The sequence below is a fragment of the Psammomys obesus genome, unplaced genomic scaffold (genome assembly GCF_907164565.1).
Source record: "Psammomys obesus unplaced genomic scaffold, mPsaObe1.curated_primary_1811, whole genome shotgun sequence".
Lineage (NCBI taxonomy): Eukaryota > Metazoa > Chordata > Mammalia > Rodentia > Muridae > Psammomys > Psammomys obesus.
Window position 1 is genome coordinate 14,731,660 of NW_026590062.1, and position 16,184 is coordinate 14,747,843.

A 16,184-nucleotide genomic window follows, 5' to 3' on the forward strand; every position below is an offset into this window, starting at 1 on the left:
AAGCATATTCAGTTGCATGGGTGTACCAGGTTGTCTTCATACACTCACCCACTAGAGGCATTTAGTCGTCTTGTTGTTTCTTTGAGGTTCTAATTTTAATTCTTTTGGATAAATACCGAAAAGAAAAATTCCTAGATTAAAATGTAGTTACATTTTTTTTTTAAATTTCTTTCAGTCATTTCCATACTGTTTACCACAGTGACTGGGTGATTGTATTTACTTTATATTCCCAACAATGTGCAAAGACTTTGGTTTCTCCATATCTTCAGCAAACATTACTCTTCACTTAATATCTATGTATAAATTTATACATGTGCATATAAATCACGAGTCTAACAGTCTCAAGGTGACATTTGCTATGAACTTGATGTGCATGTTGCTGGTAGCTAATTACATTGAACTCTTTTTTTCATTCGCCTGTTACCCATTGCCATGTCATCTTTGGAAACACATAAATACATCCATTTGGATTCATTGTCTCTTTTTGAAAATCAAATTATTATTTTTATTTAGCATTTTAATTAACTGGCCAATCATCTCATAGCTCAGGGATGTCATCGTCACCAGGTCCTCACAGGTTCCATATGGGAAAGTTAATTCATAGCTCATAGTTGTTATTGCTGGCTTGGATTCCATGATCCTGTATCTTTCCTCCTGAGCATTCATCTCAGGATGCTGGATAATAAGGTTTAACCTTTAATTAAGCAGCTGTCATTTCCTAGCTAGCTCAGTGGCAATGTGATGTTATATTAAATTTTAATTTATCCTAGGCTGGGTAAGGATTTTTTTCCTCTTTACAGACAACAAACAAACACCATTAGAAAGTTGCAGATGTGATTAAGCAGAAATTCTCTCAAATGTGGAAGAGATTCATGTACAAGGGAGGAGTTTGGGTTAAACACAGAATCATTATTCAGTACTGCATGCCTGTTGTAAAAAATGGCAAAACCTAGCTGAGTTATAAAAAGTTTAGAAGAAAGAAAAAGATTATTAGACATTTCAGTTCTTACAAATTTCTCTTCCCTTTTCTTTATCTCCCTCTCCTTGTCCAGAAAATGAAATCGCTTATAAGTCAAGATGTTTTAAATTATAGCAAAGCTCACCAAAACTCTCTTCTTCCTTCTCTTCCACTTCCTCTTCCTTCCCCCTCTTCCTTCTCTCCCCTCTCTCCTCTCCTTCATCCTCCTCTCTCTCCTCCCCTTTCTTCACTTCCTCCTCCACTCCCTTCTCTTCCATACCTCTACTGCTTCTTTATTACCTTCTTTTCCTCTCTTTTATTCCTTCATTTCTTCCTTTTTTCCCCTCTCTGTTTTTCTCTTCCATCACCACTCTTTCCCAGTATTCCCCCTTTTCCTGCTTTATATTGGGCAGCTTCTGTGTTCTTGTTATCAAAGAATTCCCTCCAAAATAAAAACTTTTATCTTGGGGATCTCATCAAAGTACTGAATGCTCTGAAGGGAGATGAAACTTTCCCTCCTGCATGGCAGCTTGTGAAGCTCTGGATGTGAACAACTCAAAGCTCAAGAAACATTTGCAGGTGTGTTTGGGTTACATAGGAGTACTCTGGCCATGTGGGTCTGGCCATGTGGGTTTTATAATTTGTTAAGCTAAACATATTCAGATTTTCATCTAAGGACACCTGTTGTTTGCCACTAAGGTGAGAATTGGTTGAACATGTCAACATATGGCTCAGGTGTCATGGGGTTGAGCCTTAGTCTATAGTGATTCTCACAGTTTTTGCCTGGTGCTTGAAATGACTCGTAAAGAAAAACAATATATTATCATCTTCAGTTTCTGGTACATACTGCAATGCTTCTTCATGGAGCTTATTAGTCAGGTACTCTTACTTACAAATGATAGAAAATCCAATTCATAGTAATTTAAAGAAATCTTCACAATACTGCTAACATTCTTAAGTCAACCAGGGAGGCTCATCTCAGTGAGGACTATGAGCATTGTTCACAAAAATATGACTCTCTCCATTGCTCCACCCTGGCCTTCTCTACCTGAAGTTCCCTCTCAAGAAAGCTTTCACCACCAAAGTGAAAGCTTTGCATCACCAAGTCTATGTTCTTACTGTTTAGAACCCCCACTGAAATGATCCTTCTTGATGTACTTATCCAAAACAATTCTCACCAGATTCCTATGAATCAACATAGATAATATATGCATTGTCACATGGTCATAACTGAGCCAATCACTGTATTCAAAGGACTAAAATAACTGATGACTTGTGATTCATCAGTTGAGTCATGAGCCCAATATATAACTTGAGTGTGGATATGTGCATAAGGTATAAGAATATTGGACGTTACAGTCTCGCTGTGATGATTTTACAGCAGTGCGGGGGAACTGATTTCAGCAATTTACTATATTAATCCACTGTGGCATCTTCAGGGAAGCCTGTATAGGCTGCTTGTTTCCTACCCATAGTTTTGCCTGGCACATGTCACGTTCCCCTCTCTCCAACTTCCCGGTGATTCCTTTTCACCGTAACTTCTGCACTCTGAGGGGGACTAAAATATTAACTCGTGTCAATCTGTCTTGTATTTCCTGAGTGTATGTGTGTTTGCGTGTGTGGTTCACATTTGTGTGCTGGTGCATGATCACACAAGCGCACACATGTGAAGGCCAGAGGAAGGCTAATCTTCAGTGTCATTCCTCAGGAGTTCAGTTTTTGACAGGTTCTCTTAGTGGAACCCAGGTTTTCCAATTAGGCCAGGCTTGTTGGCTACTGAACCCCCACGGATCCATCTGTCTGTGATTTCTAAACATCATTATAAATCTACACCACTATGCTTGGCTTTTTAGGTGAGTCCTGGGTCTTTAGGCTTATGCAGCAAGTACTTTACCAACTAAGGTATTTCTCTAGTCCCTTTGCTTTCTTTGGGGTCTATTATCTGACAGCTCAAAAGGGGCCTTGAAAAGAGCAGACAGTCAGAGAACAATTGCCTAACAAGAGATTGATAGGATTTTCACGTGTACACAGGTGTCAGCGACCCTCCGTTCGAGCTTGATTGCAGCTGTTGTCAGAAACCAATTCTAAAATTGCTATTTACTGTTGACAAAGAGCTAGTCAATGAGAGTTCAGAAACAACCCAAAACAGATCATCTGTAAAATTAGAGAATGATAGTATTTACTTCATCAAGGTGCTTGTAAGAGTATAAGAATCTAAAAATATCCAGTACTGAATGACATAAATCTACTATGTCTTAAGAATGTCAAACTAGTTATCAAAAATAAAGCACCTAGATATGTTCTGGGTACATGGCGTTTTCTATATTTTAGGTAATATGAATAACTAAGGTGTGGTGACATCATATTCCATCTTTGTAGAGTTAAAATGAGAGAACTGAGATTTGGGAAATCCAAGGTGGGACATAGTTCATCACTGGGCTGGGGTTAGGACTCAAATGATAAACTGCTAAAAACAGTACTTGCTTGGTAGAACCTACTGAAAATGCAGGCTGGGTGGTGGTTTGTTTGTTTGTTTGTTCCTTTAATCAACTGGATGCAAGTTTTGGAGTCATCTGGAAAGAAGAGACTCAGATGAGGAATTATGTTAGTCAGACTGGCCTGTTGGCCTTGTTTTCTCACAGATAAGTCTGCTTTGAAAACACCATGTGCTGAAGGGCTAAGACCCTATAACTAAGAACAGAGATTCTCCTGGGACCTGAAGGTCACTATGACCTGTGGTGTGATTTTCCTCTAGATGAGCAGATTCCTGCTCCTATCTCTTGAGTAGAAATCTACATTCCACCCAAATTGTGATGTTTAAATAGTCAACTTGACATAACCTGGAATTCCTCAGTGAGGAATCTCCTTAATCAGGTTTGCCTGTGGGCATGTTTGTGAAGGTAGTATTGGGTCTTTTTTTTTAATTACCTGGATCAAGTCTTGTATTAAATATGATTAGAGGCAGCTAGCTGGCTGTTCACACATTTATCTCTATCTGTTCTTGACTGTGATATGATATGACTAGCTGCTTCCAATTCCTGTCTTAACTACAGTGATGAACTGTAACTTGGACCTGTAAGCTAAAATTTACTTTGTCTCCTACTAAGCTGTTCTTTGTCATATATATATATATATATATTATATTTTATCAACATAAATGGTTATTAATCAAGAGACTTTCTAAAAACAGACTTTTATGCTACTGCCACATTTTGGCCATTTCTCTGACTCACTTATTTCCTTAAACAAACTAACTTTTAAGGATAAATTTTAACTTAATCCTAAAAATATATATCAGGTGCTTTATTTTTCTTAATGTATATTAAAACAAATGAATTACACACAATCTTGATGCTATTCACTGGCCATCAAGGTTCCTGGGATACTGAGGAAGGAGGATGTGAGTTAAAAAGCAACCTGAGCTACATAGTAAGACCAAAGAAAACAAAACAAACAAATATCAGAATCAAATAATACCCATGTACCACGAGACAGAGACTTTAATATTGACATATCTCCCTAATGGAAGAAGAGCATTCTTTCTGTTTCTTCATTCTAGTCTGTAAAATCACTACTGCCCAGTTCACAATCCTCTCAAGTCTTTCCTGAGGGACATAAGGAACCATGACACCCTGTGTTTATTTCTGGATTTTAAACACATTGCTCTATTTTTCCTTTGTAGAAAAGTCTTCATAAATGAGAGCCTAGAAAACAGTGATGTTTTCAGAAGTACCCCGTCTCTTTTAACTTGACAGAAGCTCCCGTGGGCTATTCATTCATTTTAGAAAAAGAAAAAAAGAAAGAAAAATTGTGAGATGAATTGAGTATCTCCTCACAGTTCATCTACTTCTGCACAAAGATTGGAGTTAAGTTTGTGCAAATCCTAAGCACTTTAGTGAAGTCAGGGAAGCCCTAAAGTTTTCTCCTCTGACATGAAAGATGAGAGAGTTAATTTTTTCTTTTAATTTAAAATTGGTGTTTTTGGCTTATGAAGGAGACTGCTCCTCAAGTCATAAACAGTTTTGATACCAAAAGCATTTCATGATAGTGAAAAATATGTTTATTTCGAAAATCTGTAATAGAGGTTTGCATGTGCTCAATTGTGGAGATTCCCTGTTTCCATTAGACTTTTAATAGATGGCAGCTTGTTGTTTCCAAGGGCCTCACTACCTATAATCATCCTTTTAGAAGAGAGACAAGAATAATGCCTTTTGGGAGAAGCCCATGGGTCCCTGTCACTCCCTGAGGGATTCCTGGCGGTTAATAATTGCTGGGGAATTGTTGTTTTCTCAAGTGGTGTAGCCACTGATATGTGCAATGTTCCAATAAATATCTCCCCAGCCAGAAACATTTAAACTCAGTGGGTCACACAAAAATGGAGGAAAGGAGGAAGGGGACTTCGAGGGAAATAAAAGAGGTACAGCAAGAGAGTCAAAAGAATAAAGGGGAATTGAGAGATTAAAAAAATTTAAATTTACTATAGTCATGCATGAATATGTCAAAGAATAAAATAATTTTAAAAATAGAACTATAGACCCTTGGAGTGGTGTCTGCATGTATGTGAAACATTGTAGACTTGCCTTTCTTGTCCACTAGGGACATCCATGTTTCCTGCATTATGTGGCATGGATCCCCCATGAGGCAAAGCCTTCAGTCTCATACTGGAGAGGGGCATGAATGTGTGCTAGGCTATGCCTTTGTAATGATTAAAATAAAAATAGTCCCCAGGGGCTCATATGTTTGAATATTTGGCCCCCAGCTGGTGGCACTAAAGGATTAAGAAGTGTGGCCTTGCTGAAGTGGGTGTATCACCAGGGGTGGGCTTTGAGGTTTCCAAAGCCCACACCATTGCCAGTTAGCTCTCTTTGCTTCCTGCTTGGGGATCACGATGTGAGCCTCCAGCTACTGCTCCAGTGCCATGCCAGCCTGTGTGCTATCACACTCCCCAATCTGATTGTCTTGGATTCTAGCCCTCGGAAACTATAACCCAAATAAGCTCTTTCTTCTATAACTTGCCTCAGCCACAGTGTCCTATCACAGCAGTAGGACAGTAACTAAGACACTCTCCATGTTGTATTCCTACAGGCAACCTTCTGTGATGGTGAATTTTCTGTGTCAACTTGATGAAATCTTGTGGCATCAAGCTGCTTGGCTAAGTGTTGCTTCTAAGCGTTTCCAGCTGAGATGTCCACTTGAATCACGTACTCTATAAAGTAGAGCACCCTCTCCAGAGTGGTTAGATGTCCTCCACTGTGTTCTGGTTCGGCCAGAACAAAAAAGTCAGAGGAGACTGAATTGTATTCCCTGGTTCTATGGTTTAATCATGAGCTATCTTGTGTCTTTAAACTATACTATTTGAGCTCATCTTTGTCTGTTCTTTAAACTTGAACTGAAATTCACTCCACCAGCTTCTTAGGACCTTCAGTTTATAGATGGATCCATAATTATCATGTGAATTAATTCATCATTATCAGCCTAAATTATATATGTATACACAATTACACAGACACACACACACACAGACACACACACACACACACACACAGGAATGGAGGCGGCACAGGGAGGGTATACAAATTACTCAAAGCTATGTTGTCTACTGCTGTGCTCTCTGTCTAAGGGACAACTTATGGGGCAGTCATGATGATTATGTAGGCCATAAGCTCCATTCTTATAAAATAATAGCAAGTAGATAGCTTGAAGTAGCTACTGTAAACACACTTTTTTTTTCTCAACTATATAAAGAAGGCAGGTGATTGGTTATTTATTGTCTCTGATAAGTTTCTCCCCACGTGTGTACAGGAAAGGAAGCATGGCTGTGACCTCACAGTGTGGTCAGAATGTGACATAAAAGGATGGAGGATTCTAAGTTGTGGATGCTAGTGATCATGAATCAGAAAAATTGTGCTGTTTATTGGAAATCATTGGCAGAGGATGCATTCTCTCCCTCACTGTAACTTAATCAGAGAATTGTATTCATGTTCACCTTGAAGATAGTGCCTGCCAACTTATCTCTGTAGCAATTCACTTTCTTGGTTTCGGGAGTGGCTGGACCAGGCAGGCATTAAAGAGATGCTATAAAGGACTCAGGAAAATCCATGAGCACTTTAAAGCCATCCCAGCCCCTGGGAATCATCTCCTTTCCAGGTCAGTCTGTGGTGGGTACAGTAAGGCAGGTGTTTTGTGGCATATGTACTGTCAGAGAAGAGAAACTTGCCAGGAAATAGAATCTGATGTAGAGAAAGGTGTTCCTGACTTAGAATAATGGAATTTCCTGAGCTAGCATTACTATAAAAAAAGAAGTTTTGCTACCAATATGTTCTTAAGAGGCTGGATTTAGAGAAGAGAGTAATGTCCAAGGTGGGATTAGAATCCAGATACGTGAGACCCTGTAGCATTCTACTGTTCTAGGCTGGATTGTGTGCTGACCAGTCTTAAGTCAACTTGACACAACAAAGCAGAGTTATCTGAAAGGAGGGAATCTTATTTAATAAAATGCCTCCATAACATCCAGCCTTAAGGCATTTTCTTAATTAGTGATTGATTAAAGAGGGCCCAGCTCATTGTAGATATTTCCACCTCTGGACTGATGGTCTTAAGTTCTATAAGAAAGTAGGCTGAGCAAGCCAGGGGAAGCAAGTCAGTAAGCAGCATCCCTCCATGGCCTCTGTATCAGCTCCCACCTCCAGGATCTTCCTCTGTTTGAGTTCCTACCCTGACTTCCTTCAGTGATGAGCAGTGCTGTGAAAGTGTAAGATGAATAAACCCTTTCCTCCCCAACTTACTTTTTGGCCATTTTTTGTCACAGCAATAGAAACCCTAATTAACACAGTTGGTATCATCTTTAGGCATCAACGATAAAGCACATACATTCTTTAGGGGAAGGGCTTAGCACGTGCTTTTCACTTTGGTAATACGTGTGTGTAGGTAGACAGATAGTGGTGTTTGATATAGATTGGCAAGCTTCGTGGGTCTGCATATTTAAGAGCACCAGAAATAATTGAGCAAGCTCAGACATATTCATCTGGGTCTGAAAACAGTAGTGCCTTGAAGACAGCATGTTCTTAGAAAAAAAAAATGCTTAGTAGAACTGAGCGGAATAAAGTAGATGCTGAAGAAAGGCTGACAAAAACTAAATTCCTGCAGCATTTTATTCTGGCCAAGCAGAATAGCATCCATCTCTTCCTTCAGGGAACATTTACTAATAATGTCCTTCTTTTCAGGAGACAGACACCGTGAGAGGAATTGAATCTAGACACACAGATGAAAGCTTATTCCCCAACACAGTCACGCATCCCTCTAAATCACTACCATATCTCTTTGGTGGCCATTATTGTTAGTAACTAATGATACTTAAAGGTTATCTCCAAGTGAATCCTGTGAATAACATTCACTTCAGGCACAAAGGAGAATAGAAATAAAGGGAATACATGTCTCATATTCTCCCAACAAATCTTCTAGATGAATTGCAAGAAGGAGAGGACACAGATATGAATCTTGTAATTAGAATTGAATGAATTTGTCAGATGTGAAATAGCCTGGCCTCTGATGACCAGGAACACCCTTCTGGTTTTAAGAAGTGTAATCCTCCGTCATGCCAAAAAGAAAAACTTTTGTGTGTTGGACTCTTAGGCTACTGTTCAAAAAGGATTTTCACAAACCAAGGGGAATGAATGTGACAGATTTGTGAAGAGAAAGAAGGTAGATGAGGTGACAGAGAAGTAATAGGAGAGGGTTGGGGTTAAGAGGGATTGGCTTGGGTTGGGTAATCTAAGAACATTTAATTAAAAAGTGAGTTTTCACCATCAACCCCTTCAGCAAATAGCTCTAGACATCAGGGCCTCTAGTTTCTTTGATCACACTAAGCTTAACTGATCTTTAGCCACCAACAACCCTATAGCTAAAAATACTGTTGAGCTACATTTGCCAGAGACTCTGCAACCATGCTGTAACTGCTGTGGTTGAGGTCCTTGCCAATACTGTCTGCAGTCATTAATTTCCGATTTTCCTATATCTTCTGAGACTATAATGGTTGAAGTCACTTCTCCAGTGGTACAGACATGCTGTTGGTGACTGCTTGAGCCTTGAGCCACGTGGTCATTCCTGTTTGGCTCAAGATGAGCTGTTTGCTTGTTCTCTCCATAGTGGCATTGTGTTCTCTCAACATTGCCTTATGCCAAAAGCTGTACTTGACACTTGCCCCTCTATGTCCTACTTAACCTTCTGAATCAATCTATGGGTCAGACCCTAACATTATTCATATTTCACAGATCAAATCAATTACGGAGCTAAGTAATTTAAAATAGTTCTGGAGGTCAGAAGTCTGAAATTAGTCACTGGATTCAGATTAAGCTGTCTGTAGCCATGCTTTTTTTTTTTTTCCCCAGAGACTGTTTGGAAATGTCCTTACTTTTGTGAGGTTCTCATGGCTGCCCACATTTCTTACCAGAGCCCATCCATTCCCCCACCTCCAAATTCAACAGAACTAGGTTGACTCTCACTCATGTCTGTTTCTCTAGGTTGGCTTTTCCTGCCTCTTTCATCCACTTAAAGAATATGATGATTGTATGAAGCCCATCTGAAAAGACAGGGATGTCTTCCCTTCTCAACTTCTCATGGGTATCCTTAATTCAGTCTACAAGGAACTGAGCATGTTGATACCTCATGCAGAGAATGGAGATTCAGATTCAAAACCTTTGCAGAGGGGTGTGTGTGTGTGTGTGTGTGTGTGTGTGTGTGTGTGTTTTCTTTATAATGAAGCACCTTAAAAGCATGTGGAATGTTAGGTGGTGAGTATGCAGAAGTAGTAATGACTAAAGTTACAAAAATGTGCAAATACATCCACCTGGGCTTTCAGACTGATCACTGACTACCTGTGGGGTTACTGCCAGTTGCATCCTGGACTCACAAAGCAGACTTGCACTTTTCTGAGAGCAGGCTGTTGCATCATCAAGCAGCAGCTGAATGATGGATGAATCTTGAGTCAAGAGGGTGAAAGCACCTGAATGCCCTGTCAGTGCTACCTGCTTTATTGCTCTTTTTTTTTTTTGTCTGCTTTTGGCCTGATTTCTTGGAAATAATAGTTTTCTAAAACAAATCCCAAACAATGAGACCTTAGTTCTTATGCACTGCTACCCTGAAGGTCAGTCTAGCTCCTCTTCTGTTGGAGAAATAATTGCTGGCGTGCCTCCCTTCAGAAAGTCTTTGTGTCATTTTATCTCAACGAAATGGCCAGGAGTGGGCACTATGTAAAAACATGAAAAATAGCACCCCGTGAAGCGCAGTAAAAAGATCTTGTTGATGGCTAAACACCCCTCACCCATTGTTTCCACCTGGAAGTGATGTGGAACAAATGCCTCTTGATGTCTTCTAATACTTCGGAAGCATTCTTCTGGTTCAGCAAACTGACCTTTGCAGATGACAGCTGAGCCATCTGTACAGTCCTCCCTGGGAACAAGGGAGGGACTCAGACACTTAGACTTTATACCACTTTGCACATTACAAATAACATTTTTATCCTCTGCCTTGTCTGCCTGTGGCACCCTCGGTCAGTTCACACAGCATTTATTGATCAACTCTGTAAATGCTGTGCTGTAGTCTTTAATAGTCCTGGTGGGGCGGGATAAGAAGTCATTACCTCCCATCCTAAGAGGGCTCTGTGGTTAGGTAACTGACTTGGTGGATGCTCCAGAATCACTGGCTGGAGTGAGAGCTTTGCGTCTTGCACTTAAGGCATAAGCAGGTGGTGGCACAGTGCGCATGTATTTAATGTGTGGCCCAATGAAATTCTTCATCCGCTATGATCAAGACTGAGTCAGAGGATAAGTTTACAAATCCAACCTTCTGACCAAAGCCAATGCCTCACTTCTGCCAAATGTCTTTTACTTGGTCCCTGAAAAAAAAAATTACTCTTTGTGGCCAGGAAGATGGTTCATCTTGTAAGGGTGTTTATTTCAAGCCTGAAGATATGAGTTTGACTCTCAAGACCCACATAACAGAAGGAAAACCTGATTCCTGAAAGTTGTCCTCGTGCACACACACACAGACACACACACTCGTTTTTTTTTCATTTAAAGAACTCTTTTGGAAAACATAAATCCTAAACTCTTCTTGTGACTGATGCTCCATGTAAATCCTGAAGGCCTAAGCTTGTTGCTCCAGCATTTGAGCCAATGGTTCAGTGATTCTGAGCTGTGCAAAGCCACATGGCACCATATGGTGGGCTTTAACCAGGAAAACAGGTCTTAATCCCTTTTGGGACAATCATTTGATGAATCAGAAGTGCTTGGATCCTTTCCTAAGACAACACATGTCGGTGCCACTTCTGTAATCTCTAGGAGTCAGAGGGGAAATGTTTAAAAGGAAAAAGCTTGAGTGATGAGATTTGTGTCTGGCTAAGCTGAAGCAACAATACCCCAAGATGACTTAAAATGAGCTAAACATAGAAAACAATGTTTTTTTCAACTTTGAAGGTAAACAGTGCAGTATATCAGTCTTTAAAGCAGAAAAAGAAAATTAACTAGTGCTTCTTAGATTAATGCCTTTGGTTTGCTTCCTAGGGAACTTTCCAGGGCACAGCCCAGGAAAAGAAATCCAAGCAGAATACAGCCATTTCCAGAGTTGAGAAGACCCAGATGGAAATCTGAGGAGATCCAGATAGTGAGTGCTCGTGAGTCAGTTTAGAGAAAAGGAATCTCCCATGGAGAGAATTGTAATGTAGGAGATGCTCACAGGGTCTGCATCCCAGTCTGTAGCTGAATGCTGAAGTTACCATCTAAAACTGTAAGAAAACCTCCCAAATAGGAAATCCTCCATGTTGCAGTAAAACCACAAACCAGAGTGGAGAAACTATTCAGTTCTCAGTACACCAGACTGAAATTAAGAGTAAGCTCAACATCAAATCTCCCTCAAAGGTTCTCATTGTGGAAGGGGCTTTGTGTACATGTATTAAACAGATCAAAATTTAATAATAAAAAAGTGGTATGTTATTAGAAGTCAGCCTATGGCAATTGTTTGAGCCTTTACTAACAAAACTTTCGTGCATGTTGGAAAAATCAAACCAACTTATAGTCATGCCTGACAATATTTTTTTCTAGCTTATTTTCTTTTAACCAATATATAATGTTTGTATAAATTTATGGGTTACCATGTGATTTTATGATATGCACACCCTATACAATGATCAGTCAAATCAGAGGATAAAAATCAATGTAAATTTCACAATAGAAAGAATCAATATCTCAGATAATAAATCAATAAACAAAGGCATTAAAACAATGTTAATACATGTGCATTTAAGAGGTGAAGATAGAATGATTGGCATGTCTGAGATATTTTAGAAGATATGGTGCAGAGTTTTAGACATGAGTATAATAGCTTTGAACACGGCACTGCTTCAGCTTATCCATGGGATTTATATGATAGAATTGAAGACTAATAAGCTTGAATGCATAGGAATACAAGGTATCTAAAGTGAAGAACAGGGAAGAAAAAAAAAGGCTGAAAAAAAAATGAAGCAAAGGAGAAAAATACATAGCTTTAGTCCCATCATCCACTTCATAGCGAAAGGTTCCGGAAACAGGAAGAAAACTGCTTCATTCAGGAAAATATCTAGTGAGGTGGGTTCATGCATGTATTTTTAGCACCCTTATGGAGAGATGTCTTTAGAGCTGCACATAGACTGAGAATAGCTTCGTTAAGTTAGAACCCTGTAAAGAACCATGGCTACCTCCAACCCAAACACAATACCTTGATATTTTGCAAGACCTGGGGCTCCTTGCAGTAACACATTGCCTGCAGAGAGGCAACGGTAGGGCAACCTTAGGTGGGTAAGGACAGTGAAGTGAGGCTAGGGCACGGAACAGTTTCTGAGACATCTAGAGCACTGTTTCCTAACTTTAGTCGATGTATGAGAGCCTTTGCTCATATTCTTCTCAATTCCACCTGTCCCTCGCTCACTGAATTCTTATGTTTATACAATGCATCACACATTTTATCACATGGAAGAAATATTGTGCATCCTGCCTTGGTCCTCAGATTTGAACTTGTCATGATTATTTCTTTTTCTTAGGTCAAGTGATAGCCAAGTGGCCCATTTGGCAAATGAGATATGAAGAAAGTTCTGGAAGTCATCTAGATACTTTTGTTTCTGGGTGATATGAGCTTTGGGAGAAATAAGTCCCTAACCCATCTACCTAGAACAGTACCTTAGAACTGTGACGGTAGCTCACAGACACCAAGCAATAAGCTCAAACCACAGGGTAGTAGCTCTGATCCTCCTCCTTGGCAGCTGGAAGATCAACCACCATCACAAAGAACACAGTAACTATCCAAGCCAGGAAGTTCATGACCAAACAGAGAAAACAAAGGTCATCATTGTCCTTCACCTTGAGAGAGCAACAGTACCCAAACCAGAAAACCGGGGAAAGCTGCCAAAATGTGCAAGAAAACACAAGATGCCATCATCATATTTGGATGCAGAATTCAATTTGATGATGGCTTTGTCATTATTTATAGTTCCTTGGATTGTGCAAAGAAAAGAACCCTGGCACAAACTTTTGTGAGAAGAAAAGGACCTCAAGAAAACCGAGCTGTCAAAACAAAACAAAAAACAAAAATAGAAAGTTCCAATGATGGTTGAAATATACAGATAGGAAGTGACATCAGCAAACTGTTCAACCAATTAGGAGCTGTCCATGTTTTTCCTCTATGAGTCAGTCAGATACCATCAGTGAATATTCCACAGTTGCTATTCAAAAGAGAAACAGAAAATAGGAGAAATTTTGATGATCCTTATTGACCAAAAATAGACTGTATGAACCAAGAATAGACTTGTATGAGCCAAAAATTGTCGGGAATTGGTTGGTGCTGGGTATTCTAATGCTAATTACTGGCTCCCGAGATCTGGTTGCTTACCAGATGGGCTCATTCTCGCATACACCTGTCCTTGTGTAGACCTTGCTCCACCTAATTTAAGGTGGTTGGTTAATAAAAAATGCTGAAGATTGAGATTAGGCAGAAGAAAAATGGGTGGAGTTTGCAGGCTGGGTCAAGGGACCATGAGGAGAGAGAGGGGGTTAAGGGACAGAAGATGAACTAGGAGGTCGAGGGCGGATGGAGCAGATGGAGCCCATCAAGAACAACCTATTGGCAAGTAACATGGGTTGTGTAGCTGAGAGACACTTAAATAGCTTAGACAGGTAAATATGCCCAACTCCAATGCTTTAAGCTCGTAAAATAAATCATGGTCTCTCTGTGTCAATTATTTTGGAAGCTAGTGGCTTTAAAGAAAACCGTTGCTTTATTAGATAAACTTACAAAAAGATAGACTGTATGAACCAAGAATAGCCTTGTATGAGATGAAAGAAACCAGAAACAAAAGAATTGTGTTGTAAGTTGCATCAGACAGCCCATTCATGGTTTAAAGTAGGTTTGGATGAGGAACAAGACAACCTGGGGTAGAGAACACAGAAAGTCCAGATGAAGACACGGGGTTAGGCATATAGTGCACCCAAAACCTTCCACAATATGCTGATCAAAGTGCAAAAAGAAGCAAGATGCCCACCAGGCTTGGTGTCTGATGGTGTTTATCCATGAAGGCTCACTTGTCAGCTGATGCCCTTCAAGGCAACACAGAGATCTGAGTAGGGAACAGAGTCTGCTCATTGATTTGAATATGAAACGTTTGCTTCCTCATTTTGTCAAAAATTCTTTTCAGCATCATCAATTCATTTTTTTAGCAGAGTTTTTATTGTTTGACAGGTTCATACATTTGCATAATGAATTATAGTAATTTCCACCCCTGTTTCTCGCTCACCCCCTACTACCCTTACTAAAGCTGTTTTATTCTTCTCAGTAACTCTTCTCCCATTTCTTCTTTCTGTGTGTGACCCACTGATTTAGTTAGAGCTCCTTGCCCAAGTACAGAAAGGAGGTTCTTTGCTCAGTCAGGGGCAACATATTAATAGCAATGGAAGAAAACCCTGCCCTCTAACACTCATTAACTGTCAACAGCACTTGATAGTCCACTCCCCTATCTATAATGAAGTACTGATAGGCCCAATCATGTTCAGGCTTGTGCAAAGACCATGGCTGCAATGTGTCCATGAATGCACCAACCACGTGGTTCCCAGAAGACACCCTTCGTCTTCCCATCTTCCCATGCATTGTCTCTTGCATCATTTCATGCATTAGCCTTCCATTCCCATGGTTTTCCTTGATAGCTGAACACTCCGCGGTCACTTAGTCTAGGCACTTGGTCCAGTTATGAAAGAACAGATTGCTTTGTGAATTTGTATGTCATCCCTGCACAGGAGCCATGCTAATCTCCTCTGCATATTTTCCATTTTGGCACATTCACTGCTGCTGTGAGCACCAATTCCCCTTTTATGGCAGTATTTGCATAGCTTTTATTTCACAGAGACCGTTAGAGAGATACATTGTAAACTGGAGAAGAGAAAAAGATGATATAAATAAAATTTTCTCAAATACTTTAAAGAGGTAAGTGATTAGTGGTTCTCTTTTTCTTTGATTTTAGAAATAGCCACTGGCCCCAGATACTAATATTTTCAGTCAATTTATTCTTCAGCATGTGTGCATAATGGGAGAGAGAGAAACAATGACTGCCTAGGGGCTGAATATCTGATTTTTCAATATAGAAGCTCACTGGAAGGTATGGGAGTATATCCATCCTTCTGTGGGAACAGAGAGAATGAGAAACTAAACAGCTCTTATCAAATGAAGTCACTAGCTCCTGAGGATTCTGCACAGTCCAAGAACACCTGGCTTGGTGTGATGGCTCCCACACTCGTCTTCCCACTGGGAAGCTCATTAACTTTTTCAGAGTAACAACTGGCTTTATTTATGTGCACCACATATGTGCCCGGTGCCTGTGGAGACCAGGAAAGAACATGGACAACCCAGAACTGGAGTTACAGGTTGTTGTGAGGCACCAAGTGGGTGATGGGAATCCAACCTGGGTTTCCTGATGAGCAGAGATAGCTCTTAACCACTGAGCCATCTCTCCAGCCCTGCCTACATTAGTATCATGACTCTTTGGATATCCAACATCTGAATGTACACTATTTGGGAGGAAAATTACCATCATTAAACTAATGACAGTCTCTCTTAACAGTATACAATTGTTATAACCAGAATCAAAGAAAGAAAATAGATCAAGCTTCTTTCTTTCTTTCTTTCTTTCTTTCTTTCTTTCTTTCTTTCTTTC

The 16,184-nt window shown here is 40.0% G+C and overlaps 1 non-coding gene across 1 annotated transcript; it reads right to left on the minus strand.

Annotated features, from left to right (window-relative positions):
* Positions 1 to 15,225: 15,225 nt before the first annotated feature.
* On the minus strand, positions 15,226 to 15,328 carry LOC129676172 (U6 spliceosomal RNA). Its single transcript, XR_008720033.1, has one exon. It is a non-coding gene; the product is annotated as a U6 spliceosomal RNA (small nuclear RNA).
* Positions 15,329 to 16,184: the final 856 nt, after the last annotated feature.